The 19,927-nt window shown below is 32.5% G+C and overlaps 1 protein-coding gene across 1 annotated transcript in view; it reads left to right on the forward strand.

The window, feature by feature from the left end:
- The first annotated feature begins 2,084 nt into the window (after positions 1 to 2,084).
- LOC135127258 (uncharacterized) overlaps positions 2,085 to 19,927 on the forward strand; it is a 72,140-nt gene continuing 54,297 nt past the window's right edge. Inside the window, exon 1 of the mRNA XM_064053690.1 lies at positions 2,085 to 2,242. The gene's annotated coding sequence lies outside the window, so the exon portion shown is untranslated. The remainder of the gene's footprint in view (positions 2,243 to 19,927) is intronic.

Raw genomic sequence — 19,927 nt, forward strand, 5'->3', positions numbered from 1 at the left:
AGATTAACTATGAAATTTGAAAAGTAAAAGAAAATGAATAACGGAATTTGGAAGATCTATAAAATTTAAAAAGTAAAAGGAAATTGATAACGTAATTTGGAAGCTAAGGTACCAAATTTTAAACGTAAAAGAAAATTGAAAATGGAGTTTGGAAGATCAACTATGAAATTTGAAAAGTAAAAGAAAAAGTGCTAAGGAATTTTGAAAGATCAGCTATGAAATTTGAAAAGTAACAGAAAATTGATACGGAATTTAGATGATCAGCTATGGAATTGAAAGGGTAAAAGAAAATTGATAACGCAATTTGGAAGCTAAGCTACCAAATTTTAAACGTAAAAGAAAATTGAAATCGGAATTTGGAAGATCAACTATGAAATTTTAAAATTAAAAGAAAAATTGATAAGGAATTTTGGAAGATCAGCTATGAAATTTGAAACGTAAAAGAAAATTTAAATCGGAATTTGGAAGATGAACTATGAAATTTGAAAATTAAAAGAAAAATTGAGAAGGAATTTTGGAGGATCAGCTTTGAAATTTGAAACGTAAAAGAAAATTGAAAACGGAGTTTGGAAGATCAACTATGAAATTTGAAAAGTGAAAGAAAATTGATAACGGAATTTGAAAGATCAGCTATGGAATTCGAAAAGTACAAGAAAATTGATAACGGAATTTGGAAGGTCAGCTATGAAATTTGCAAAGTAAAAGGTCAAATGCTTTTAAAGCGAAAAGAATGACGATGAAAGACAAAAACAAGAAGAAGAATTAAAGAATAAACAATACAGATATGTATTATTATTATTATTATTATTATATGAAATTTGTTAAACAACAACAAAACAAGCAGCAGAAGATGTCGACAAGAAAATAAAGTAGTTCCCGATTCGCTCAAAAATGAAGTTCAAAGGTTCTCAGAACAAAAAGAATGACGTTGAAGAAGAAGGAGAAGAAGAAGAGGAGAAAGAAAAAGAAGAAGAAGAAGGACCGCATTTGATAAAAAAATCAAGATCTAATGTTTTGGGAGTGGAAAAAATGGCGATGAAGAAAGAGAAAAAGAATAAATAAAGCTAGCATCAATGAGAGACTAAATTAAATGATATCAATAGAGCAATATTCATGCACATGTTAGAACCTGAAGGAAAAATAAATGATAATGGAATTTGAAAGATCGTTCTGAAAACATCTTATCGTCATTTTTTGACAGGATGTTGTCTTTCATTTTTCTACTTGGAAAATCAGCTATGAAATATGTAAAGAAAAAGGCAAAACAAGGCAACAAGAAGAAGAGGTCGACAAAGAAATAAAGTAGTACAGGACGCTATTGACAAATGAAAATCAAAGAAGACTAATACCAACGGAATACTCTACATTATGTGATATCAATAGAAAAATGTTCATGCACATGTTGGAAATTAAATTTTAAAAAACGATAAGAAAATTTGAAAGATCTGACATGGAATTTCAAAAGTCAAAAAGAAATTTTAATGGTACAAGCAGTGCAGAAAAATATGAATAGCGACGTTTTCAAAAAACCAGAAAATGATAACAGTAAAAAAAATACAGATTAGAGAAGTTTTTATTAAATTACACTGTCTAAAGAGGTTAAAAATTTATACCTAGCGTTTTAATGCAGTGTTCGCGACATTAGTCGGAAAAATATTATGAAACAAAATAAGAAAAACGAATATTGATGCACATATCGTAAATGAAATATTAAAAAACTCATTTAAAAGTAAAAAATTGTAATAGAAAGCTTCATCCTCGTCACCTTCGTCCGCCCTAACCTCTCAAATTTTTCTCGGTCAAGTGACAATCCGAACCTCAAACACTCATCCGAAACCGGCAGTTATTTCAACTTGAACCTCTCCATCGAGGCCAAGCTCAAGTACGATTTTGTTTTTGGCGAAAATAGCACGAAAATAACAGTCCAAGTGGACGTCGACTGCATCATCCACTGGACCTAACTGTTAAAGCGAGTCAGTAAGCGTGCAAAAAGCAAGGTTGCAGCCAATAGCAGAAGAGCCATCCTGCTCTTAACCAATGGCCATCCTTGCATAACCGCCACAGCGGCAACTATAAGACAAGACACCTGTAAGGTGAACTCATTTCGTGTAAGACGCGGAAGGCCTGCAAGAGCGCGAGACTCAGCAGTGAACTTGAGGAACTGTTACGAAACGGTGCTGTGCTGTGTGTAGTGAGTTCAACGGCTGCTAAGTTTGGACATTCGATTGCGGGATTAATCAAGGTAGGTGCACTTAATTTAATTCCGAGTGTTTAAAGACAATTTTCTTATCAATGTTATCAAAAAGTATCAATGAAAAAACTTGTCGGTTTGAGCCCGAAACCGGAACGCATATCTCCTAATGGTTGTTCTACAAGTGAACAAGCTGTCATTATCTTGTACCTGTCCACGGTATGGGAAAAGATCGCCTAACAGTACCGCTGTTTGTTTAGCTGTAAAAAATTTGCGAACGCAAACACACTTCCCGGCTTAATCTGCCCCATTGACATCGTTCCTCTTTTTTGGCCGGTGATTACATCAGTGATTCATCTCGGATTTATGTACCACATTGTTTACAGTTACCTCATGAATAAAAGTTACGTGAAAGATGTCGATCGCGCTCGATTTTGGGTTAAGCAAATTCAGGTAACGGTGACTTCATCGCTTTCCGAAACAAGAAATTTCCATTACCAGCAAAGTCCAGACGCTCCAACTAATTCCAAACGTCTTCATCGTTTGTGTTGAAAGTAAAACGGGCTAAGTCACGGTGGTGCAGAAATATTAAGCAATAATCGAGCTAATAGTGTGACGGAAAAAATCTTTCATGCTGTCGTATTAAAATCCCATTCTTGACGGTTGTGGTAAATCGGAGAGCCGGAGTTTAATAAGGAGGGTCAACGCACACTTTTTTCACGGGTTTTATGGTCGTAGGCGAAGTTTGCAAGAATGCGAGTTTAGTTATTGAAGGTGATGCCAGCTGGAAAAGGCTCGGTTTTGGGTAATTGGCGTGAGCTGAGGCAGCAAATTATTTCTTGGCGGGCAACAGATGACGAATTGAGAGGTTTTGAAAAAAATTGACGCTCTTTACAGGTTTTAGAAGCTTTTATGGTAATTTGGCAATTATTGGTAATTAAGTTTTAGTAGTTGGCCGTCCATTAAGTTACGTAATGTTCAGATTAATGGAATATTTTTCGTATTGTCACACTAACTTAACAAATTGAAGCCAAAAAAATTGGTCGAAAGCTACTTAGACACAATTTCCCTCAGGTCAAAATTTTCATGTTGAAAAATTGAGCTTTTTGGAAAAATTCCTGAAAATTCAGAAAAATCTGGGTTATAAATCTCAACGAACTAAACCGAAAAACCATGATTTTCCAAATAATCGGTTTGAAATCCAAATTTTTTTCAGAAATTGGAAATTTTGACTAATTTCATACTGGCGATTCTGGGAAAATTATAGAAATTTTATAAGAAATGAAACTGAAAACAACTACTGGAAGCCAAAATCTACAAAAATGTTTTTAGATATTTTTCGAAAGTATTTAAAAAAATATCAAAAATTTCATTAGAGTATTGAGATCACTGACAAATTCTAGGATGTAGATTTCAACGTACTAATTCGAAAAATATAGCGTGTTTGTTGTCCAGGAGCAAAGTTTTCAAAATATTCGATTGAAATCCAAATTTTGAAAAATTCTGGAAATTGCTATATTTCATATGGCGATTTTGGAAAAACAGAAATGAAACCAAAAATAACTTCCAGCGGTCGAAATTTATAAAAAAAACCCTTAGATAATTTTCGAAGGTGGTTAATAAAAAGTCAAAAATTTCGGAAGAGTATTGAAAAATTGAGTTTTTTGGAAAAGTTTCCTAAGAAGTCCCAAAAAATTCTGGGATATAGATTTCGTCATGCCGATTCAAAAACAGCTTGTTTATGCTCTCAGTATAGATTTGGGATTGGCGAAATTTTCATTGGAGAGGGACTACTGAAAAATTTTACGTTTGAAAAATTGACAAATTCTGCGAAAATTTTCAAATGTTTATGTGTCCAAAAATACGAAACTTGTATATTTGTCTAATTCCACTTATATGTATTTCAACTAAAGGTAACTGAAAATATAAAAAATAAAACTCTCATTGGCGAATGGGTGGGACTTATCTTTTGTTTTTTTTTTTTTTTTACTTAATATATGTAGTTTTCTTTGAGCAACATGATCACTGAAGACCATATTTCACACGGTAATTCTTGTAAAAAAATACAAATTTTGCAGTTAAGCTCCGCCCCTCCGGCTTACGACGAACAAGAAAAAACGTCACAATTGAGACAGGGTGGGTGGGCGGGGCTTAAGTTTTTCATTTTTTTTTCTTTTTAATATACACAGTCTTCTCTTCACGCCAAGAAACTAAAAATATGTTTAACCTTTTAGCGTTTTTTACCTGTTTTCAGTTTCTTGTCGTCAAAAGAAAACTACATACATATTAAGAAAAAAAAAGGTGAAATACAAACCCCGCCCACCCGCCCTCGTCTCAATTGTGATAACTCTTTTATTCGTTGTGAGCTAAAGGGCGGAGTTTAGCTGCAAAATAGTTATTTCTCTATAAGAAATTACCATCTGAAACATGTTTTAAGTATGGCGTTGAAATAAACCTGTATATACAGGGTGTTATTGAAAGGTACGTACAATAAAATGGACAGTTCTTCGAGAAGTCTAAGAAGTCGGAAAAATGTATTTTGTGTCAAAATATCAAAATTATAAGGGGAAAATTAACCCTTATCCAACTTTTTTAGACGCTACTGAAGGATAAATAGGTAAAATTAATTTATTTTAGTAAATCCTAGCAACTGTAACTTTTGTCAAGACTAAATGTTGCTATAGAAACGAAAGATGATCTTTTTATCAGAGGCGTACAACGAATTTGGACAGAAATTTTAATATTTTTTATCTCTAAAAGGAGAACACTTTTACCTGAACTTTTTTTAACTTTTAGCACCCATACTTCGAGACCAATTGCCGATTTTATTTTGTACGTATCTTTCAATAACAGGCTGTATTAAGAAAAAAAAAGCAAAGATAAATTTTTCATCAAAACATGTTTTAAGTTTTATCATATTGTTAAAAATAGACCATTTTGAAAAAAAGGAAACTGTGTAACCCACTCTCCCCTACTATGTCAACAACAACAAAACACGTTGCACATGGTAATTTATAGTACAGAAGCAAAGAGTTTGCAATTAAGCTTCGCCCTTTTGGCTAACGACAAATAAGAAAAATCATCACAATTGAGGTGGGGTGGGTGGGCGGGGCTTATATTTTTTTGTATATTAATACGTACTCATTTTTTCACAACAAGAACTTAAAACTTGTTTCAAATAGTAAATTTTTGTAGGAAAATATTGATTTTGCAACTGCGCTCCGCCTCTCGGTTTGACAACGAATGGAAAATTCATCACCATTGAGACCCAAACGAATGGGTGGGGCTTTTTTTTACTTAATATATGTAGTTTTCTTTGAGCAATACGATCACTGAAGACTATATTTCACATGGTAGTTCTTGTAGAAAAATACAGATTTTGCAGTTAAGCTCCGCCCCTCCGGCCCACGACGTACAAAGAAAAATCGTCACAATTGAGACAGGGTGGGTGGGCGGGGCTTAAGTTTTTCATTTGTTTTTCTTTTTAATATACATAGTCTTCTCTGTACGCCAAGAAACCAAAAATATGTTTAGCCTTTTACCCTTTTAAACCTACTTTCAGTTTCTTGTCGTGAAAAGAAAACTACTACATATTAAGAAAAAAAAAAAATGAAACACAAACCCCGCCCACCCGCCCACGTCCCAATTGTGATAATTCTTTTATTCGTCGTGAGCCGAAGGGCGGAGTTTAACTGCAAAATAGTTATTTTTCTACAAGAATTTAACATTTGAAATATGTTTTAAGTATGATGTTGAAATAAACCTGTATATTTTAAGAAAAAAAAAAACAAGATAAATTTTTCACCAAAACGTGTTTTAAGTTTTATCATATTGTTAAAAATAGACCATTTTGAAAAAAGGAAACTGTGTAACCCACTCTCCCCTACTATGTCAACAACAACAAAGCATGTTTCACATGGTAATTTCTTGTAGAGAAACAAAGAGTTTGCTATTCAATTTCGCCCATTTGGCTAACGACAAATAAGAAAAATCATCACATTTGAGGTGGGGTGGGTGGGCGGGGCTTATATTTTTTTTGTATATTAATACGTACTCATCTTTTCACAACAAGAACTTAAAACATGTTTAAAATAGTACATTTTTGTAGGGAAATATTGATTTTGCAATTGCGCTCCGCCTCCCGGTATAACAACGAATCACCACTGAGATTCAGACGAATGGGTGGAGCTTTTCTTTTGCTTAATATATGTAGTTTTCTTTCAGCAACACGATCACTGAAGAACATCTTTCACATAGTAATTCTTGTAGAAAAATAGAGATTTTGCAGTTAAGCTCCGCCCCTCCGGCTCACGACGAACAAAGAAAAATCGTCACAATTGAGACAGGGTGGGTGGGCGGGCCTTAAGTTTTTCATTTTTTTTTTCTTTTTAATATTAGATAGTTTTCTCTTCACGCCAAGAAACTAAAAATATGTTTAGCCTTTTACCCTTTTAAACCTGTTTTCAGTTTCTTGTCGTGAAAAGAAAACTACATACATATTAAGAATAAACAAGGTGAAATACAAACCCCGCCCACCCGCCCACGTCTCAATTGTGATAATTCTTTTATTCGTCGTGAGCCGAAGGGCGGAGTTTAACTGCAAAATACTTATTTCTCTAGAAGAAATTACCATCTGAAATATGTTTTAAGTATAGTGTTGAAATAAACCTGTATATATTAAGAAAAAAAAGCAAAGATAAATTTTTCACCAAAACGTGTTTTAATTTTATCATATTGTTAAAAATAGACTATTTTGAAAAAAGGAAACCCACTCTCCCCTACTATGTCAACAACAATAAAACATGTTTCACATGGTAATTTCTTGTAGAGAAACAAAGAGTTTGCAATTAAGTTTCGCCCCTTTGGCTAACGACAAATAAGAAAAATTCATCACAATCGAGATGGGGTGGGTGGGCGGGGCTTATATATTTTTTTGTATATTAATATGTGCTCATCTTTTCACAACAAGAACTTAAAACATGTTTAGGATAGTAAATTTTGGTAGGGAAATATTGATTTTGCAATTGCGCTCCGCCTCTCGGTCTAACAACGAATCACCACTGAGATCCAGACGAATGGGTGGGGTTTTTCTTTTGTTTAATATATGTAGTTTTCTTTGAGCAACACGATCACTGAAGACCATATTTCACACAGTAATTCTTGTAGAAAAATACAGATTTTGCAGATAAGCTCCGCCCCTCCGGCTCACGATAAACATAGAAAAATCGTCACAATTGAGACAGGGTGGGTGGGCTTGGTTTAAGTTTTTCTTTTTTTTTTAATATACATAGTCTTCTCTTCACGCCAAGAAACTAAAAATATGTTTAGCCTTTTACCCTTTTAAACCTGTTTTCAGTTTCTCGTTGTGAAAAGAAAACTACATACATATTAAGAAAAAACAAGATGAAACACAAACCCCGCCCACCCGCCCTCGTCTCAATTGTAATAACTCTTTTATTCGCCGTGAGCCGATGGGCGGAGTTTAACTGCAAAATACTTATTTCTCTACAAAAAATTACCATCTGAAACACGTTTTTAAGTATGGTGTTGAAGTAAACCTGTATATATTAAGAAAAAAAGCAATTTTTCACCAAAACATGTTTTAAGTATTATCATATTGTTAAAATAGAGAAACAAAAAGTTTGCAATTAATCTTCGCCCTTTTGGCTAACGACAAATAAAAAAAATCATCACAATCGGGATGGGGTGGGTGGGCGGGGCTTTAATTTTCTTTTGTATATTAATACGTACTCATCTTTTTACAACCATCTTCGAAAATTGGTACAGACATTTTTTGTAGAATTCAAATTCTGGAAGTTAATTTAGGCTTCGTTTCTTTGGAAATTCCTGCCATCTTGGAGAATCGCCAATTACAACTTATTTAATTTAGCTTAAGGCAAAGTGTCTTTCTATTGTCTTATTCAACGTCAAGAAAGCCTCTATCATTAACTCGTTGCATTGTTAATACGATACTAAAGACCCATTGAAACTTTTTTTATCAACATTCCATAAAGACCCTGCAGATATTTTATTTTTAGTAGGTATACGAAAATTGCTCTTTTTTATTTAAAAAAATGATCAACCAACAACTTCGATATTACATTTCAAATCATCAACACTTTCCACCACTTGCTTTTTGTGATTATAAAAACTCTGTTCAATCAACTTAAGACGACTTAAAATGAACATAAAATGCATCAATCATAGTTCTTATTGTGGGCGAAGCATCAACAACTCGGAACAAGTAAGCTTCGAGTAATGTCAACGACCTTGGTAGATGATGAAATAGCAAAGACACGATTTTGCTTTTTTGACGATCAATTCCTCTTATACTACATTGAAATACTTAAATAAAACCTTGTAGTCATTCGACAATATTCCCCTGCCATGTTTTCGTTAATAATCACTCAGAAAATTAATTAACCACGCTAAATAAAGCAAATAATTTAGGTTCCCAGCAGCCCCCTCATAAACACGAGCAAAACCAAAACCTATTACACCATAATTAGCAAAGTCCAAACCAGAATCCACTTTTTTGTTCTCATCGATTAAATCTTTCCAGGCGAGGTAGTTCAAACCATGTACTTACTTTACAGCCTAATTAACACAACTATTTACACGTTGGCTATTTTTAATCACGCAAAAAGTCGACCAGGGTAATAAAAATCGTCCGTGCTCACTTTGATAATGATAATGAAGAGCTTCCAAAGTATATAGCAACATAAAGCCTGCAAAAACGCCGATTACCTAGACCTATTAACAACCTAATTACTTTAACTCTCCAATAAAAACCAAATTCTCTGTCATTACTTAACAGTTGAAAACGTAAATATAGCGCCAGAATCCAATCACGCTCTGAATTGATAGCAGGAATGGGAGTTCGAGCTACCTAATATTTCGAAATCGCTCTCTGATCCGGAAGAATAACGCAACGTGGTGTTTCCTGTCGAGATTGGACACAGCAGGGCACGATCAAATCCAACATATAGAGTGTCATTCCACCACGAAATAAATAGATTCTATTGTAGAGCGCATTTCCCAGCTTTCGATAATCAGAAGCAACAAGCTCGAGCTGGGTAATTAAAACGTGATTAGAAGAATTAATTCCATGAGCAACTTATTAAGTCTAGCTCTATATTGCTTACAGACCCTTCGTTCTAGCGAATAAACATGCAAATGCGCGTGTTATTTATGATTCCAAAAGGAAATCGACGCACAGACCAATACGTCAAATTACACTTAATTACAGAAATTCTAGACGGAGGGCTGCGAGTTACTGACCTAGGTTGAACTCTCAAGGTCGTCCATGATGGTATAAATAGACTTGTGGCTAGTATAATGAATATCGAATAACTCAAACTGGTTTTCAAGCTTTACTATATTTTCAAGCACGACGCGATTTGTCAGATGGGTTTTGTTGTGAAAATTTTTCGCAAGGTTGCTTGAGATCCGCAAGTCATGGGCTAAATTACACGTCGGAAAATGATTGCTTTTTTACGAGACGAAGAACAATGGGAACGGTGGTAATTGCAAAAATTGCTAATGAATGGGCACAATTACGGAAATTGAGTTCGAGCGTTCACTCCTGCAGGGGGGAAGGGGCGGTCTTGGGGCAAAAAAGGTTATGGAGTTGAGGATTCTTCGAACATTAATCTGCACTAAATCATTTTGTGAATTTTTAATGTTTTTATTATCTCCAAAACAATACGTTGCAGCAGAATTTACCAATTTTAATTTTTTTAACTACGGTGAAAGATTTAAAATTAGTTACACGCTTCTTAATTTTTCTCTGAAAATTAGAATTTTTATAAAGAAAGGTTTTTTAAGGGAGATTCGGAACAAATCTTGAGTAAATTAATAAGGCTAAAGATGTTACGTTCGAGCCCTCAGGACAAATAAAAAATAACACAAACTCGCAACATTAAAGAGCAAAATAAAGCGCCAGTGTTTGTTTTTAATTAAACTTATTAGTTTAATTAATTTCTCTCGAGCGGCTATTATTACAAGCGCTCAAGATAACTTCAGGAAATTCTAAAAAATTCACCCACCTTGTACATCAGACAGGATATCGCCTGCCTTTTTGTATATATTTCTGGTTATATTTAGAACACGTGCACTGTCCCTATTTGTTAAAAAAATAGAAAGATCGAAAAAATATTTGATCACCAAAAATAGTATATTGCACTAAATATTTAATTTCGAGTGAAAAATATATGCAGATAAATGTTAAATTTGGATAAAAATGAAAGAATTTAACTACTTTGATTTTTTTTAAGCGTAGATAGAAAATAAAATTTTCATCTCAGTCTCAAAGTAAATAAAATAAGCCAATGAAATTCAATAACGGAGGTGGGTGGGGTTACTTTTACCTTTTTATCTAGATTCCAGTAGTTACCAATTGAAAACACACTTTTTGTCCAATAAAATGAATGATTAGAAAGAAAATCGGGTGGGTGGGAGGGGCCACAAGTTTTTTTTAATTAGATTGGACCACTTGACTTGACAAAATAGAATTCAATTTTCATCTCCCAATAAAAAAATATGCCAATAAAATGCAGACGCAGGCTGGGATTAATTTTACCTTTTAGTCTATTTTACTATTGTTTGTCAATATAAAATCCACTTTTTGCCTCACACCCAATAAAATGAGTGACTAATTTCATTGATATGACATTCTAGAACAAGTAACCGTGAAAATTTCCTTTTTGATTTTGCATTTTATAGAATTTAGAGAAAATTTTGACATTTTAAGAACTTGAAAAATAAAAAATGAAAGTGATTAAAATTTTGCCGAAAACATTCAGATTTAAACAAGAAAAGCTTTCAAAAAGGAAATAAATACCCAATAAAACTTTAAGTTCAGAATATTTAAACTTAGGATCAACACAATAAAATGAAAATTCAAAATTTTTGGAAAAAGTGATTTTGAGTAAGAAAATTAAAATCCTTAGATCAGTTATAGTTTTGATAAAAAATAAGATCCAAGGAAAACAGGGAAAATGTTAAAAAATTATTATATTAAATATTTTAATATTTTCCAAAATTTTTTTTGCACTTCTCAATTGGAAATATAAACATCAGAAAAATTTTCTGTATTTATGATGATCTTATTTTTTGTGTTTTCTTTGTGAAATTTAAGATTTCAAAAAAACCCATACATGTATATTTTTTTTTAAGAAAGTTTCAAAAAAAGATCTAGTTTGAGTCGATAAGGTTAAGGATGTTATCTTTGAGATTTGAAAATGGATAAAAAATAAAATAAATTCCAATATTTCTGGTTTTAAGTTGAAGCCTTGCAGTGCCCTTATCAGTGGCGTAAATAACAAAAGAAACAAAAATAAGAAAAATGGAAAAATGGAATATCAAAAAATTGAAACTCAAGATCGTAATTGCAAAATCGAAAATTCAAAAAACAAAAATCGAAAATTAGAAAAACCCAAGAACTGAAAAATTAGGAATTCGAAGAGGAAACAAATTGAAAATTCGAATATCGAAAACTCGATTAGCCAAATTATGATTCTCTTAATCAAATCTTCAAAAAAACCAAAATCCGAAAAATCGGATAACCGAAAATTCAAAAATCGGAAAACCGAAAAATGAAAAAATACGAACTTCAAGATTTCGAAAATCGAAAAGTCCAAGAATCGAAATTTAGAAAAAACGAAATATTGAAAGTCGAAAAATCTAAAATTCTAAAATTAAAAATTGAGAAATTGAAAAACCGGGAAATTGAAAAAGCGAAGTGCAAGAAAATTTGAAAATTCTAGTTTCGAAAATGAAGAAATCGAAAAATCGGACAAATAACTGGAGAAATCGAAAATCGAGGGTCCTAAAATTCGAAAAGTTGAAATATCGAAAATCGAATTAATCAAATGTTCCAAAAATCGAAAATAAAAAAGGTTTAAGTTGCAAAATGTTACACAATTTTTATTTTTTTTTACCAAAAATCTGGAGGTTTAGGGTACAAACTCAAGAGTTTCTTCAGTTCCTCCACTGCAATTTTTCGATTTTTCATGTTTTCAATTTTTCAATTTTTTTCCGATTTTTGAATATTTTTGCAAATCTTTGTATACAAAGAGAATGGAACAATTGCATCATTGTGAAATTGAAAAATCAAAAATGTGAAAACAAAATAGAACAAAAAAAAAATCTAAAAACTGGAAATCTAGAACTCGAAAAATTGAAAAAAAAAACTTGAAAAATCGAAAGATTAAAAATTGATAAACTTAAAAATCGCGAAACAACAAGGATTCGGAGAATCGAATAATACAGAAATCCAAAAATTGTAAAATTGAAAATTAAAAAATATCAAAATCTAGGAATACAAAAATCAAGACGAAAAATGGAAAAAATAACTCAAAAAAACGAAAATCGAGTGTCGTAAAATTCAAAAAGTCGAAATATCGAAAATCAAAAATAAAAAAGGTTTTGCAATTTCAAAGTTAAGTTGCAAAATGTTACACAATTTTTATTTTTTTTGCCAAAAATCTGGAGGTTTAGGGTACAAACTCAAGAGTTTCTTCAGTTCCTCCATTGCAATTTTTCGATTTTTCAGGTTTTCAATTTTTCAATTTTTTCCGATTTTTGAATATTTTTGCAAATTTTTGTATACAAAGAGAATGGAACAATTGCATCATTGTGAAATTGAAAAATCAAAAATGAGAAAACAAAAAAGAACGAAAAAAAATCTAAAAACTGGAAATCTAGAACTTAAAAAATTGAAAAAAAAACTTGAAAAATCGAAACATTAAGAATTGATAAACTTAAAAATCGCGAAACAACAAGGATTCGGAGAATCGAATAATACAGAAATCCAAAAATTGCAAAATTGAAAATTAAAAAATATCAAAATCTAGGAATACAAAAATCAAGACGAAAAATTTAAAGAATTGAATAAACGAAAAATGGAAAAAATAACTCAAAAAACGAAAATCGAGTGTCGTAAAATTCAAAAAGTTGAAATATCGAAAATCAAAAATAAAAAAGGTTTTGCAATTTCAAAGTTAAGTTGCAAAATGTTACACAATTTTTATTTTTGACCAAAAATCTGGACGGTTTAGGTACAAACTCAAGAGTTTCTTCAGTTCCTCCATTGCAATTTTTCGATTTTTCAGGTTTTCAATTTTTCATTTTTTTCCGATTTTTGAATATTTTTGCAAATTTTTGTATACAAAGAGAATGGAACAATTGCATCATGTGAAATTGAAAAATCAAAAATGAGAAAACGAAAAAGAACGAAAAAAAATCTAAAAATTGGAAATCTAGAACTTGAAAAATTGAAAAAAAAACTTGAAAAATCGAAAGATTAAAAATTGATAAACTTAAAAATCGCGAAGCAACAAGGATTCGGAGAATCGAATAATACAGAAATCCAAAAATTGCAAAATTGAAAACTAAAAAATATCAAAATCTAGGAGTACAAAAATCAAGACGAAAAATTTAAAGAATTGAATAAACGAAAAATGGAAAAAATAACTCAAAAAACGAAAATCGAGTGTCGTAAAATTCAAAAAGTTGAAATATCGAAAATCAAAAATAAAAAAGGTTTTGCAATTTCAAAGTTAAGTTGCAAAATGTTACACAATTTTTGTTTTTTTAACCAAAAATCTGGAGGTTTAGGGTACAAACTCAAGAGTTTCTTCAGTTCCTCCATTGCAATTTTTCGATTTTTCAGGTTTTCAATTTTTCAATTTTTTTCCGATTTTTGAACATTTTTGCAAATTTTTGTATACAAAGAGAATGGAACAATTGCATCATTGTGAAATTGAAAAATCAAAAATGAGAAAATAAAAAAGAACGAAAAAAAATCTAAAAACTGGAAATCTAGAACTTGAAAAATTGAAAAAAAAACTTGAAAAATCGAAAGATTAAAAATTGATAAACTTAAAAATCGCGAAACAACAAGGATTCGGAGAATCGAATAATACAGAAATCCAAAAATTGCAAAATTGAAAATTAAAAAATATCAAAATCTAGGAGTACAAAAATCAAGACGAAAAATTTAAAGAATTGAATAAACGAAAAATGGAAAAAATAACTCAAAAAAACGAAAATCGAGTGTCATAAAATTCAAAAAGTTGAAATATCGAAAATCAAAAATAAAAAAGGTGTTGCAATTTCAAAGTTAAGTTGCAAAATGTTACACAAATTTAATTTTTTTCCCAAAAACCTAGACGTCTAGGGTAAAAACTCAAAGCACATTTATGAATTTAGGAGTATGGAATTCTGTAAAATTTAAGGAGCATTTATACGGAAAAATTGTAAAATGACGTAATACATTTTTTAGAGGGGCATAAACAAAACATTTTTATTAACGATTTACCATCTTTGCAAGATTTCTGAGTTGGAAAACGTATTTATTACACAATTTTGATTTTTCAACACGGATTCATAAACCACAAGTGCAGGAGTGTTATTTTATAAAATTTAAGTACCACTTACTAATGTAAATTTCTACTGATTAGTAAAATTTTGGTTAGTGTTTTACTATCTACAGGATAATCCTAGCACACATATAAAAATCTAGTACTTTCGGAGACATCGATCCAATAAAAATCCGGACAGACGGCAGACAGACAGACAGACAGACAGACAGACAGACAGACAGACTGACAGACAGTCGATTACGGTACTTCCTTAGGTTATGCTCGGAAAGTAAAACGGAAAACGAATAAAAAGTTATGTGCTTTTAATTTTAGATTTTTTTGATACTTTGGTACCAAACAAAGTGAAAAATATATAGAATCATAAATGTTGAAATTGAATTAGGTACAGTTGAAATTTTAAAATGGAAGAAAAACATGCACAATACCTCAATTATAAATATCAAAAGCAGAATATTTTCTATTCGGAAAAAATTTTGATTGGAATCGATCAAAGCACGAATATTATATTAGAGATCTGAGAATGAATAAAAAATAACATTTTTAGTTTCGCTAACCACTAGCTTTGTAAATCGTCTATGTTTCGATCGTAATATAAACACGACTTGGCAAACCTTCAACGTGAAACTGTGCCTTCAGGATGATTCAAAGAGGATAAGGAAAACTACGACTCGTTAATCAGTGGAGGCGGAATACAGCGTCACGCAAGGAACTCTTTCACGCCATCTTTTATTTGCATTCTTTTATTCCGCTGGGATTCTCTGCAGTTTCTTCCTGATTGAAACCCGCAAGGGTCTCCTCCTGGACCTCTGTTGCTTCTGTTTTTTGGCACCAACGGGGTTTTGGCGCTGTTTGGGCCACGGTAAAAGCCTCGGGCGCACGTATTCATGAATAGAGCGCTAATCGCGGACCCGGTCCAGAACAACTTCTGTTTTGATTTACGGCCCGCCTTTTTTATAACGGGCGCTGCGGTCTGTGGGTCACCTGCATGGCTCGCATTCCTTCCGAATTTCCTTCCATATTTAGCGCGAGCGGCGTTCCAGAACGGGGTCGGCCACACTTCGATTTGTTTTTCCGAGGCAGCGGAGTGTGACGTGCGCCATAAAGAGGGAGAAACAAAGGTTTCTGGCGAGATAAATTCGAAGACGCGGCCTCCGAACGGCCGTTTGTTTTTTGGCCGGAATTAATGTCTACATTTCGGAATCCGCGTGTTTTCGTCCCGCCTTATTTATTCAGGTCTCGTCTAGGAACTGCATCGGGTGGGGGCGCGCCCCACAGGAGTAGTTCGATTTTGAAGGCGAGCCAAGAATAGGAGAGCTACGTAAAATTTTATTTACCTGGTGTAATTCAAGTTTTATTGGGGCGGATCTCCGAGGAGACGAGACATCGGGAAATTACCCAGAGGACCTGGCCGGGATTAATTCGGCTTTGATGGGACGCGAATCCCGATCTTTTTATAACTGGAATAAAAGTGATAAATCGCGGAGGAGTGGGCTCATGAATATGGATTGTGGGACTCGCGTAGGCCCGCAGAGGCGCCGACAGCGCGGGACCGGGACTTTCTCACTTTAAAATTGCTCGAAAGTTAGTATAGTCCAGCCCCACCAAAAATTTGATGACGTCACCTCAAATTATTGCTAAGTAAATCCCGTTTAAAATGTGAACTTGTGCTTCAGGACTTAGCAGACCAATTTTTACGGGTCTAAAATTTTATCAGTATGCAAAAATTCTGCCTCTAGAAACAGTAATGAGCTCAAGATCGTTTTTGTTAGAGTGTTGTTATGAAAATTAGCGACCGCCGGCGCCTCCGCGCCCGAAAGTAGGTTTCGAGGCGCTCAGGAAGCCTCCTCAGGACCGCGCAATCGAAGGCCAACCAAGTGCGTTGAACTTTCTCCATTGTCAAGGTCCTCGTTACAGATTGCGCTCTCGTAATTAATATTATCAATTTAGCTAATTCGCGCATTTAGTCCTCGGCTTGCAGATGCTGCCGTTACGTGACGTGCCGACGACGACCTAGAAAGCTGTCGGCTCGACTTCCTGCGAGCTTTTGAGGCCGCGTCGCAGGCGTCATTTCGGCCCTTTGTGGGGGTCTCGACAGGTAACGAATTTACATTTTCGTTTCATAATTTACGTTTTTCTTTGAGGTAGAGAAGTTGACGTGAATAATTTAAACGTGCTCATGATCACGATCTGCTCATATCGTAAATTCTAGGTTTTAGCGTTTTCAAAAGCGCGAAATCGTGATTTATTAATGCTAAGTTTTGTCTTTCTGTGTGCATCCGTGGGGAGCGATGTGTTATCATTAATTGTCTCCGTGAAACCGTTTGCTTGGGTTATCGCTTATCATAAGGGTTGAAATGGGAGGCGAATGTGCCATCTGAGTCCTTTTTTCTGATTTTTTAGGTTAAATAAATATTGTGTATGAGTTTTTATGAAATTGTAATGATTATTTATGATATGAGTGCTAACAAGGCAAGTGGGATTTATTCGAAATGAGCTCGACGCTAAAGGAACACATTGTTTTTTTTTACAGCCAAATTTTATACTATTGTTAACTCACGTCGTTGAAGTGAATAAAAATTTCTCGAGTTAACTGATGCCTAAAACATGTAACAAAGATGCCAGTTAAGATTATGTTAATTATTTTAAGCTTTTTTTTTCAGTATCTCATTTCCAAGAATAAAGGTCGACGATGTGTCTGGCACGATTTCTAGAGTTTTGTAAGCTGAAAACAGTATTGGAACCGCTTTCCGAAATTTCCGTAAATAGTTGATAATAAATAGTCGTAATATTATTTGCTTATTTTTGCTGGGGAAGGTTTTTTGAATTCTGCAAAAAGTGGTGGAAATAACACTAGGGTTTGATTAAAAAAAAGAAGAAAACGTGAAAATATTTTCGAAAAATTTTCCTAAAATATCTTCAAATATGGCTTTAGATGGAAGAAAAACGAGAGATTTTTTCATAGATTACGAATTTAAAATCACTCTAGTTATACCCGTTCAAATAATAAAGAAGAACGAGGAAATATTTTCGCAGAATTTTCCCAAAAATTCGAAGTTTTCATAGATTACGAATTTAATCTCATTGTTGGTATTACCCTTCAAATAATAGAGAAAAATTAAGAAATATTTTCCAAGAATTTTCCAAATGTTAATCTAGTTGACAGAAAATCTGTTCTATCATGTAGAAAATTTTTGATAGATTACAATTTTTGTTGTAACCCTTCAAATCCTTCAAATAATAGAGCACGACAAAATCATATTTTCCAAAATTCCTCAGAAAATTTTCAAATATGGCTCTGGTTGACAGGAAATCTGTGCTATCTTGTAGAGAATTTTCCGTCATTTTCGTTATGACTGTTCAAATAATAGAAAAAAAAAAGACGAAAAATGTTCCAACAATTTTTATTAAAATCTTCAAATATTTGTCTAGTTGACAAGAAATCTGTGCTATTGTCTAGAAAATTTTTCATAGATTACGAATTTAATAGCATTTTTGTTTTAACCATTCAAATATAAAGAGAAAAACGAGAGAGATTTCTCAAGAATGTTTATGAAAATGTTCAAATATGCCTCTAGTTGACAGAAAATCTGTACTATTATGTAGAGAATCTTTCCTAGATTATTATTAATTTAATGTAGTTTCTGTTATAACTCTACAAATAATAAAGAAAGACAAGAACATATTTTCCAAAATTTCTGAGAAAATTTTCAAATATGGCTCTAGTTGACAGGAAATCTGTGCTATCGTGTAGAAAATTTTCCATAGATTACGCATTTAATATCATTTTCTTTATGACCGTTCAATAAAATAGAAAATAAAGAGGAAATATTTTCAAACAATTTTTCTAAAAATCTCAAATATGCATCTAGTTCACAGAAAAGTTGTGCTATCGTGTGGATGATTTTTCATAGATTACGAATTTAATAGCATTCCTTTTATAACCGTTCAAATAATAGAGAAAAACTAGCAAAGATTTTCCAAGAATTTTTATGGAAATTTTCAAGTATGGCTCCAGCTGACAGAAAATCTGTGTTGTTAAATATGTAGAAAACTTTCATAGACTACCAATTTAATGTAGTTTTTGTTATAACCCTTCAAATAATAGAGAAAGACGAGGAAATATTTTCCAAGAATTTTCCAGAAAATATTCAAATATGGCTCTATAGTTGACAGGAAATCTGTGCTGTTATGTAGAGGGTTTTCCTTCGATTACGAATTTAATGTCTATTATAACTTTCAAATAATAGTGAAAAACGAGGAAATATTTTCCAACATTTTTCCTAAAAATCTTCAAAAATGTCTCTAGTTGACAGGAAATCTGTGCTACCGTCTAAAGAATTTTTCCTACATTACGAATTTAATAGCAATCATATTATAACCGTTCAAATAAGAATGAAAAACGAACAAAGATTTTCCAAGAATTTTTATGAAAATGTTCAAATATGGCTCTAGTTGGAAAATCTGTGCTATTATACAGGGTGTTTCTTTTATTTGATACAACCCCTGTAACTTTTTTATTCTTAAAGATAAACCTGTAGTTCTTTGAGCAAATGTATCATTTTAAAAGATCTATGTGATGGCAACCTCACATTTATATTATCACTTTCGGTAGAACCGGAAATGACATCAACTTTATTTTTTTTTATGGAACACTAGGTATATTTTTTCATAAATGGAAAGACTGATTTTTTCTAAAAATCAAAGGCAATCAATATTTCTAAAATCAATACTTAAAAAGTTATTAAATAAAATACACGAAAAATTCATATTAATTGATGACAATCTAGTAGCTTGAAAAATTGACCCTCATGTCATTTATTCACATAGGTGATCTTTTAAAATGATACAAATTTGGTGAAAGAACTATTTGTTTATTTTTTTAAATAAAAAAATTACGGGGGTTGTATCAAATAAAAGAAACACGTGGTATAGAGAATTTTTTACAGGTTTCCAATTTAATGTAGTTTTTGTATAGCCCTTCAAATAATAGAGAAAGACGAGGAAATATTTTCCAAGAATTTTCCAGAAAATATTCAAATATGGCTCTATAGTTGACAGCAAATCTGTGCTGTTATGTAGAGGGTTTTTCCTAGATTACGAATTAAATGTCAATTATAACCTTCAAATAATAGTGAAAAACGAGGAAATATTTTCCGACATTTTTCCTAAAAATCTTCAAAAATGTCTCTAGTTGACAGGAAATCTGTGCTACCGTCTAGAGAATTTTCCATAGATTACGAATTTAATAGCAATCTTATTATAACCATTCAAATAATAAAGAAAAACGAACAAAGATTTTCCAAGAATTTTTATGGAAATATCCAAATATAGCTCCAGTTGACAAGAAATC

Source organism: Zophobas morio, unplaced genomic scaffold (assembly GCF_036711695.1).
Source record: "Zophobas morio isolate AGI-343-1 ecotype UQ-CSIRO unplaced genomic scaffold, CSIRO_AGI_Zmor_V1 ptg000011l, whole genome shotgun sequence".
NCBI lineage: Eukaryota > Metazoa > Arthropoda > Insecta > Coleoptera > Tenebrionidae > Zophobas > Zophobas morio.